Below are 9,619 nucleotides of genomic sequence, written 5' to 3'. Positions count from 1 at the left end.
ATCTCAATCAGTTAGGTATGGGAGTGAACACCTGCTCTCCCAGCTGTGCAGGGCTCCAAAATAGGAGGATCACAGTCCAGGCTGGCTTGGGGAAACAAAACAAAAGATCCTAACTAAATAACTAAAGCAAAAGGGACTGGGGACATTGCTCAAGTGTACTTTCCTAGCAAGTGCAAGGACATGAATCAAATCTCAGTTCCAGGAAAAGAAAAAAAGAGTAATACACTTAGGCAACATGATATATAGGGAAGAATACAAAGTCTGCCTGGGTTGGTCTCCTAACTCTGCCATTCACAAGCTGTGTGACCTTAGGAAAGACACTTAAAAAGTCTATGTCTCAATGTCTTACTTAATAAATGGACAGGGAGGTGGGGGAGGGCGGGCTGGGAAGGCGGCTCAGTGGTAGAGCGCTTGCCTCGCATGCATGAGGCTCTGGGTTCGACTCCTCTAGCACCACATTAGCAGAAAAAGCCGGAAGTGGCGCTGTGGCTCAAGTGGTAGAGCACTCGCCTTGAGCTGAAGAGCTGAGGGACAGCACCCAGGTCCAGAGTTCAGGCTCCACAACCAACAAAAAAATAAAAATAAAATAAGGACAAAGATAAAAGTCTTATGAGGATTCAGTGATAACTCCTCAGTATGTGTTAACTCTCACTGTCATTTTACCCACACTCTTAAATTATAAAACCAGTGTTATGGGCAGACTATGAAGAAATGGATTCCACTGCTTGTGAGGATAAATCAATAGATTCGATCTTGTTGGAAGGCATCTGACAGGGTGTCTATTGCGTAACAGCTATGAAGTAAAGCAGGAATGACAGTCGTGGGTGGAGCTGGAACCCAAGGCCCTGTGCATGCCTGCCTCGGCTTCCCACGAGTTCCACCCCCAGCCCGCACATGGTGCTCCCTTCCTCTTCAGTAACAGGCAAAACAGCATGGAGGGCACTCATCTTTCTACATGGACTTTTGCCTCTACCTTGGGAGAATCAGTCAGAACAGGGGGACAGCCGTGTGTAGATCAAAAGGCAACAGGAGATTTACAACAAATATTGCAGACATGTGCCCAGCATAAAGCGACACAAAGGAGGGACTTGTAACAATGTCACAGAAACCAAATCCTAAGGTCATTCAGATTTGGGCCCTCTCTAAATACTAAGTGTTAAAAATAAAGGACTGGGGGCTGGGAAGGTGGCTCAGTGGTAGAGCGCTTGCATTGCATGCATGAGGCCCTGGGTTCGATTCCTCAACACCACATAAGCAGAAAGAAAAAAGCCGAAAGTGGCACTGTGGCTCAAGTGGTAGAGCGCTAGCCTTGAGCTGAAGAGCTGAGGGACAGCTCAGAGTTCAGGCCCCACAACTGGACCCAAAAAATAAAATAAATAAAAATAAATAAATAAAGGACTGTACCCTCGCCGTTGGAGAGCGCATTCTTCCAGCGGTGCACCGCGCGCGCATGAGGAGGGTTTTCTGGGCAGTGCCCGGGGAGCGCGCTCCGCCTGGCAGCCCCCAGTCATGTCAGCGAGGGTCCTCCCTGTCTCAAGCAGCAACTTCCCAGATGCTCTTCCACACCAGTGTAGGAAGCCACCAATCCCCCCAGACCAAAAGCACCCCCACACCCCGCATCTATAACAATGTTGAGAGAGACAGTGGCTTTTCTTTTCTTTTTTGGTGCCAGTACTGAAGCTTGAACTCAGAGCCAGGGTGCTGTGTCTTAGCTTTGTCACTCAAGGTTAGTGCTCTACCACTTCAGCCACACCTCCACTTCTGGCAGTTCGATGTTTAGTTGGAGAAAAGAGCCTCACAGAAGATAGGCCCCTGTAGCTCACGCCTGTCAGCTACTCTGGAGGCTGAGATGGGAGGATTGTAGTTCAAAGCCAGCCCAGCAGAAAAGTTTCCATGAGATTCTTATCTCTAATAAACTATTCAAAAAAGCTGAAGTGGCTCTCTCTGTAACTCAAGTGGTAGAGCACTACTAGCTTTGACCACAAAGAGGCTCAGGAACAGCACCTAGGCACTGAGTTTAAGTTCCAGGACTGGCAAAAAAAAGCGCTGGGAAGGTGGCTCAGTGGTAGAGCGCTTGCCTTGCATGCATGAGGCCCTGGGTTCAATTCCTCAGTGCCACATAAGCAAAAAGAGAAAAGCTGGAAGTGGCGCTGTGGCTCAAGTGGTAGAGCGCTAGCCTTGAGCTGAAGAGCTGAGGGACAGTGCCCAGGCTCAGAGTTCAAGCCCCATGACCAGACCCTCCCCCCACACAAAAAAAGGTCTGGGCACTGGTGGCTCATGCTTGTAACCCTAGCTACTCAGGAGGCTGAGATCTGAGGATCACGGTTCAAAGACAGCCTTGGCAGGAAAGTTCATGAGACTCTTATTTCCAATAAACCATCAGAATACTGGAAGTAGCACTGTGGTTCAAGTGGTAGAGCGCTTGCCTTGAGCTGAAGAGCTGAGGGACAGCGCCAAGCCCCAAATTTCAAGCCCCAAGACCAACCAAAAAAATAATAGTAACAATAGAGCTCCACAGACTTTTCTACCAGGCTGGATTTGAACTATAATTCCCTAAGAATATAGGCATGAGAGGCTAGTGACCTGCTTAGTTTCATAATCTATTCCTTGGTGAACTTTCTCATCTCTAAGAGAGGCCTTGGAAACCCAGGCCCCAGGGCAAAGGCCAGATGCCAATGCTGCCCATCCAGAGTGGGCTCTGCGTATGGGATGGCCCTGGCTTCAGTCCTCTTTGGCCTCTGAGACTTCCCACCACCTCCATGGCACAGCTTGTGGCTCAGGCCTTTCTGCACTTCCCCCTCTGAGTCCTTCGCTTCACTCCTGCACCGTAGCCTGCAGGGCTGTCTGTTCAGCAGGAACCCCCAGCAGAAGCATTTAGAAAACAGCTTCTTTCCATTAGTTTCTCCCATTAGCATCAAATCCCAGGCATCTTTCTTTCCATTGTCTAATACATGTGGGGTTTTTTCTTTTGTTTTGTTTTTTGGTTAGTCACAGGACTTGAGCTTGGGGCCTGTGCCCTGTACTGGCGCTTTTCTGCTCAAGGCTAATGCTTACCATTTTGAGCCATAGCTTCACTTCCAATTTTCTGGTGGGTCATTGGAGATAAGAATGTTGGATGCCGGGCGCTGGTGGCTCACAACTGTAATCCTAGCTACTCAGGAGGCTGAGATCTGAGTATCACAGGTCAAAGCCAGCCCGGGCAGGAGAGACCGTGAGACTCCTATCTCCAACAAACCACCAGAAAACCGGAAGTGGCGCTGTAGCTCAAGTGGTAGAGCGCTCGCCTTGAGCTGAAGAGCTGAGGGACAGCACCCAGGCCCAGAGTTAAAACCCCCCGAACGAAAAAAAAAAAAAAAAGAATGTTGGACTTTCCTCCCCTGGCTAGCTTTGAACCGTGCGCCTTGGATCTCAGCCTCCCGAGTGGCTAGGATTACAGGTATGAGCCAGAAGCACCTGGCTTCATGAGTTGATTTTTTTTTGGGGGGGGGGGTGTTGGGGAGTCCTGAGGCTTGAACTCAGGACCTAGGCGCTATCTCTGAACCTCTTTGTGCTCAAAGCTAGCACTCTACCATTTGAGTCATACCACTACTTCCAGCTTTTTCTGAGTAGTTCATTGGAGGTAAGAGTTGCTTCAAATGGAGATCCTCAGATTTCAGCCTCCTGAGTAGCTAGGATCACAGGTGTGAGCCATCAGCGCCTGGCCACATGTTGATTTTTTTCTTTTTAGCAACATTATGTACTTGAATATGAAGGTCAGATAGTTATTCCTTGATTTCTTTTTATTATCAGTGACTAGGGTTTGAACTCAGGTTCTATCACTGGAGCCACACTCTCAGGCTTCAGTAAACCTGTGAAGAGGCAGATAGACTGAGGATTTAAACTAGGGGTTCCCTGGGTGTCAGGTGTGGGGGGGCAGTGAGGTCCTTGGGGTGAGCCTAAGAGGCTGTTTATTGATTCTGTGAAAAACAAGTTTATGTAAGACACATTGTACCCGCATTGCAAGACACTCCTGCAGAGCGCACGCAGTCAGTGTCCTAGCAATTAAGGAAGGAGGACTCCTTCCATGCTGATGGAAGCCCTGGTTCCCCTCCAGTCCCTGCCCTCCCCAACCCCCCAGAGGGTCCCCCAGGCACCGTTTCCGGGTGCCTCCCAGAAAAGACAGCCTGAGCCCTGGGTTTAATTGGTTCACTGCCCTTCCCTGAAGGGCCAGGGCCTGACTGGAAGTGGCCTGAGGCCAGAGGAGCCCCTGAAGCTCCTGGGCCCTGCCCGGTGCAGCAGGAAATGAGTCCTCCAGCTCAGCCAGCCCCGGGCACCAGCCGGTCCCTCCCCAACCACGCTGGGCCCCAGGGAGGGCTGCGGGACACAGGTGGGGCTGGCCTTCCCCATTACCAGCACTCCCAGTCTCCCCTGACAGTGGCGTAATGTACTTCCTGATTAGAGTTTTTGATTTTTTTTTTTTTTTTGCCAGTCCTGGGGCTTCAACTCAGGGTCTGGGCGCTGTTCCTGAGCTTCTTTTGCTCAAGGCTAGCACTCTACTACTTGAGCCACAGCACCACTTCTGGCTTTTTCTGTGTATGTAGTACTGAGGAATCGAACCTCACGCTTCATGCTTGCAAGGCAAGCTCTCTACCACTGAGCCACCTTCCCAGCCCTCCCAACTAGATTTTTAAAAAGTGAGTCATGCGGGGCGACGGTGGCTCACGCCTGTAATCCTACTCAGGAGGCTGAGATCTGAGGACCGCGGTTCAAAGCCAGCCCGGGCAGGAAAGTCTGTTAGACTCTCATCTCCAATAAGCCACCAGAAAATGAGAAGTGGCGCTGTGGCTCAAGTGGTAGAGCACTCGCCTTGAGCTGAAGAGCTGAGGGACAGAGCCCAGGACCAGAGTTCAGGCCCCACGACCGACAAAAAGAAAAAAAAAGAAAAAAGTGAGTCATGGGATGCCCAGTTCTAAGTGGTGACAAAAACAAAACCCAGCTGGGCGCTGGTGGCTCAGCCCTGAGCTCCTCAGGAGGCTGAGATCTGACCACCAACGCTCAAAGCCAGCCACGCAAGGAAAGTCCATGAAACTCAGCTCTACTTAACTACCAAAAAGCCAGAAATGGGGCTATGGCTCAAGCAGTGGAGCACTATCCTTGAGCAAAAAAGCCAGGCACCCAGGCTCTAAGTTCAAGCTCCAGTACTGGTGCACACACACTAATAACAACAACAACAACAATAATAGTAATAGTAACAGAGAGATGGAGGTGTGGTTCAAGCGGTGCCCAGAGAGTGGCATTCTCCCTCCAGAGATCTCCCAGAACGGCTACTGAAGGCCTACTGGCAGGGTGGCCCTGGTGGTAATTTGCAGGGTCATCAACAGTGGCCCCTTGTGGTGGTGACGAGCAATGGCAGGAACACAGAGTGTCCTGCCAGGGAGGCTGGGATCTCCAGTCGGTGGGAATGTCCAGAGGTCGCAGCATGGCAATCACCAAGGCTCTTGGTCCTGGGGGCTCCTAGGGACGCACAGCTACAAGAGGGAGGTGACTGCCTAATTCAGTAGTTAAAGTTTAGGGTTAGAGCTAGTTTTCCTTCTACTTATTTTGGAAGTGTGTGTGTGTGTGTGTGTGTGTGTGTATGCGCGCACGCACACATGTGCACGCACACACACGCCTGTCATGGCTCTGTCCTTGAGCTGGTTTTTGTTTTTGCACATGTATTTTAATTTTTTCTTCCTTTTCCCCCTTCCTATCTATGTAATTAGCATTCGCCTGTAGTCTTGCTGGGAAGGAGGCACTGCAGGTTACAGCAATGTCTTCTAACAAACCCTGTCCCCAGCCTCTCCAGTCTGTCTGGGTGAGCTGCCTTCCCTAGGGACACCTCTGAACTGCTTTGTGCAGCCCAGAAACACCTGGAACCTGCCCCACAAATGTCCTGTGCCCAGAGTCCAGGAATTGGCTGGAGGTTGTAAATCCTCTCTGCTTCCTCCTTATGGCGCTAAAGGGCTGGAACAGGGCCTGAGTATACAGTCTCAGAGAAGCCCTGGCTGGCACAAGGTGACTAGGAAAAAAGCCAACTGCCCCCAAGGAGGGACACAAGGTCCAAAGCCTGAAAACCTTCAAGACTACATTCAAGACCAACCATTGGGCTGGGAAGGTGGCTCAGTGGTACAGTGCTTATCTTGCATGCCGGAGGCCCTGGGTTCGATTCCTCAGCACCACATAAACAGAAAAGGCTAGATGTGGTGCTGTGGCTCAAGTGGCAGAGTGCTAGCCTTGAGCTGAAGAGCTGTGGGACAGTGTGCCCAGGCCCAGAGCTCAGGCCCTACAACCACAAAAAAAAAAAAAAAAAAGACCAACCATTAATAAAAAGCAGGAAAACACTGGCTTTGGAGGTGAAAAATTCCACTCCATCTCCATTCCACTCCCTGAGCTTTTTCATAGTTGGTGCTCTACCACTTGAGCCACACCTCCAGCCTGACAGTCTGCTGTTTAATTGGAGATGGAGCCTCACGACGTTCCTGCCCATTCTGGCTTGAACCTCAATCTTCTGGATCTCAACCTCAAAAAAAATTCCACTCGTCTGGGAAGGGGCTCAGTGGTAGAGCGCTTGCCTTGCATGCATGAGGCCCTGGGTTCCATTCCTCAGCACCACATAAGCAGAAAAAGCTGGAAGTAGGTCTGTGGCTCAAGTGGTAGAGTGCTAGCCTTGAGCTAAAAAAGAGCTGAGAGACAGCGCCCTGGCCCAGAGTGCAGGCCCATGTCTGACCAAAAAAAAAAAAAATCCACTCAAAGAAACAAAAATCCTGCTGGACATATAGCATGGGCATGCCACATGACACTTCCTTAACTGACCTTCACTCTTCCCTCTTTACAATAAATGTTATCACGATCCCAGTTCCTAGTTTCTCTTCCTATCTTAGCATTCTTACGAGGGACCATCTAGTCTCTTCTTTCTTCTTAGTACAGTCCAGGTCCTATCATTATTTACACACTAGTCATTTAAATGGGCTTTTTCCAGTCCCAGTTAGCAGCTCTAGGTCTGCAGCATATCTAGCAGAAGCAAGACTTCCCCTGTACACAGTAGCGTGGATTAAGCAGTGCTGGGGTGTGAGGCAGGAAGAGTCACTGCTCGCCGCGTCTTCCTGACCCCAGGGCTCCTCAGTCTCAGTGCCTGGCCTCTACTCAGGAGCCACCGGTCCAGATCATAAACAGATCTCCGTGGAAAGCAGCATCTCCCCATCCCCACCCTCATCACCTCCATCCCCATCATCTCCGTCAAGCGGAGATGAGCTAAGGGGCTCAGAAGGCCTTAGCTGGACCTTCCTTAGGACAAGGCCCCTTCTTGTCTGGCATTTAAAACCATGACACATACAGTTTCTGCCTCTCTAGTGAGGTTTCAAGTCCCGGGAATGGAAGGTTTGCCTTTGTATGGGATATAACTAATAAAAGTGAGGAGCAGGACCCCCATCTCCACTGGACTCGATTCACAGAGTGTGGGCATGTGACTGAAATTCAGCCAACCAAATTCTCTTTCCCTACACTTGGCATCCTGAGTGAGGGAGGTGGGGAGAGCGGTATATCATAAACATGCACGGGGGAGGGGCAGGCTAGACTTCCTGCTAAGGCATTGTAGTTCTGAAAGCCATGCACTTGTCTGCTAGTTCCCAACTGTTCTCAAGCCTGACTCTTCAGCTTCTATCTACACTGAGGTTTTTCTATAAGTCCCTTTTATTTAAAATTAGGCAGAATAGTTCTCTGACACTTTTAACAAATAACAGTCCTTGGAAGAACAGCTCTCGCTCTCAGTGGAAAAAGGAATTGGTAGAAGCTGGCTGCTGGTGGCTCACACCTGCAATCTTAGCTACTCAGGAGGTTGAGATCTGAGGATCCTAGTTCAAAGCCAGCCCTGGCAGGAAAGGCTGTAAGACTCTTATCTCCAATAAACTACTCAGAAAACTAGAAGTGGTGCTGTGGCTCAAGCGGTAGAGCTGAAGAGCTGAGGGACAGTGCCCAGGCCCAAGTTCAAGCCCCATGACAAAAAAAAAAAGAATTGGTAGAGCAGCTGTGAGCTGGGGTGAAGTTATTGTGTGAGGGCCAGCATTCCAGCCACCAAGGTCCTGCCTGGCTGCCTGGCCACTAACGACAACACTGCCTCCCACTCACAACAAAGAACTCGATCTCTTTCTATGCTCCCACCCTATAAATACCCCTCCCTAACTTAACAGCAGCTGCTGCTCTCTGTCCTAATGAAGTAAGCCTGCCAGTCTTTCTAGCATTAAACTTTTCCTCCCCCTCTCTCTTGGTCAAGTCATCTAACAGCAACCCTAAACCTTGCTGTGTTTCTAGGACTTCCATGCTATCCTATGACAAGCCAGCGTCAGTTCTTCTGGCCACTACTTGATTGGGGGTGGTAACAGTTGGTAATCAGTGGATTCTTGGACTTCATTCTTCCAGCATTCCCTACATCTGCCAATTGTGGGGTTTTTTTTGGTGTTAATTTCCATTCTTGATGAGGATGGATAAGTGGAGAAATAAATCTCTGTTAATATAAAGTCACTCCTAAAGCCTGTCACCCCTCAGTTATTTTTGGATCTCCCTTTTTGGGTGTGTGTGGGAATTCTATTCAGGCACCGAGAGTCAATTTCTCAGGCTGGCCTGGAGGGGGTGCTGTTCCCATGTGGTCAGTTTGGGCAAATAAGATGTTAGCAGGGAGCATCATAGGTGACAGGATTCAATCCTGCACCCACTAACAGAGGGAAAAAGTACTTTTCAGATATTTATTTTTTTAGTTATAATACACTTTGTTTGCATTATAAAGGTGATGTACAGAGGGTCAGGTATGTATTTACTGTACATCAATTAAGGAGGTTAAATTGTAAACATCAAATGAATTTTGAATGATCTTCGGTGTGTTGCCTAGGAATTTCTAACCCTCAATTTCAGGATCTATAAAATGACAGAAGTACTAAAACTGGCCTTTGTGGCCTAGTGGTAGAGTGCTTGCCTAGCATGCATGAAGCCCCAGGTTAGATTCCTCAGTACCACAAACACAGAAAAAGCCAGAAGTGGCACAGTGGCTCAAGTGGTAGAGCGCTAACCTTGAGCTCTTGCCCAGGGACAGCGCCCAGGCCGAATTCAAGCCCTGTGAACAACAAAACAAACAAACAAAAAACCCTAAATATGTGTGTTTAATAAACCAGAAAGCAAACAACAAATCAAGAAACATAGTAACTTCTGTGACAAAGCATTGTTACTCTTCCTTTTCTATTTGCTCTTACAAGCAACTCACACTGGGCTCAGGTTCCTATCTGAAGCTGAGATCAGACGTCAGCTGGGACAGAAAAGTCCTGGAGATTCCATCTGCAATTAACCGACAAAAAGCTGGTTGTAGGTGTGGCTCGAGTAGTAGGGTTCCGGTCAAGCAAGAGAGCTGAGTTCAAGCCCGGGTACTACACACTAACACACACACACGTGTATAAGATGTGCACGTGTGTGGTGCGCACGATCCAGCGCAGAAAACAGTCGCTAATACACCTGAAACGTCTTTCAGACTAATAAGAAAGCAAAGGCCGTCACTGACCGCCAGTTACTGCTTGCACACGCACTACCACACACTTCCACACACCAGCGCACACTTCCT

This window comes from Dipodomys ordii, unplaced genomic scaffold (assembly GCF_000151885.1).
Source record: "Dipodomys ordii isolate 6190 unplaced genomic scaffold, Dord_2.0 Scaffold15, whole genome shotgun sequence".
Taxonomy (NCBI): domain Eukaryota; kingdom Metazoa; phylum Chordata; class Mammalia; order Rodentia; family Heteromyidae; genus Dipodomys; species Dipodomys ordii.
Note: the sequence above shows the minus strand (reverse complement) of the source record.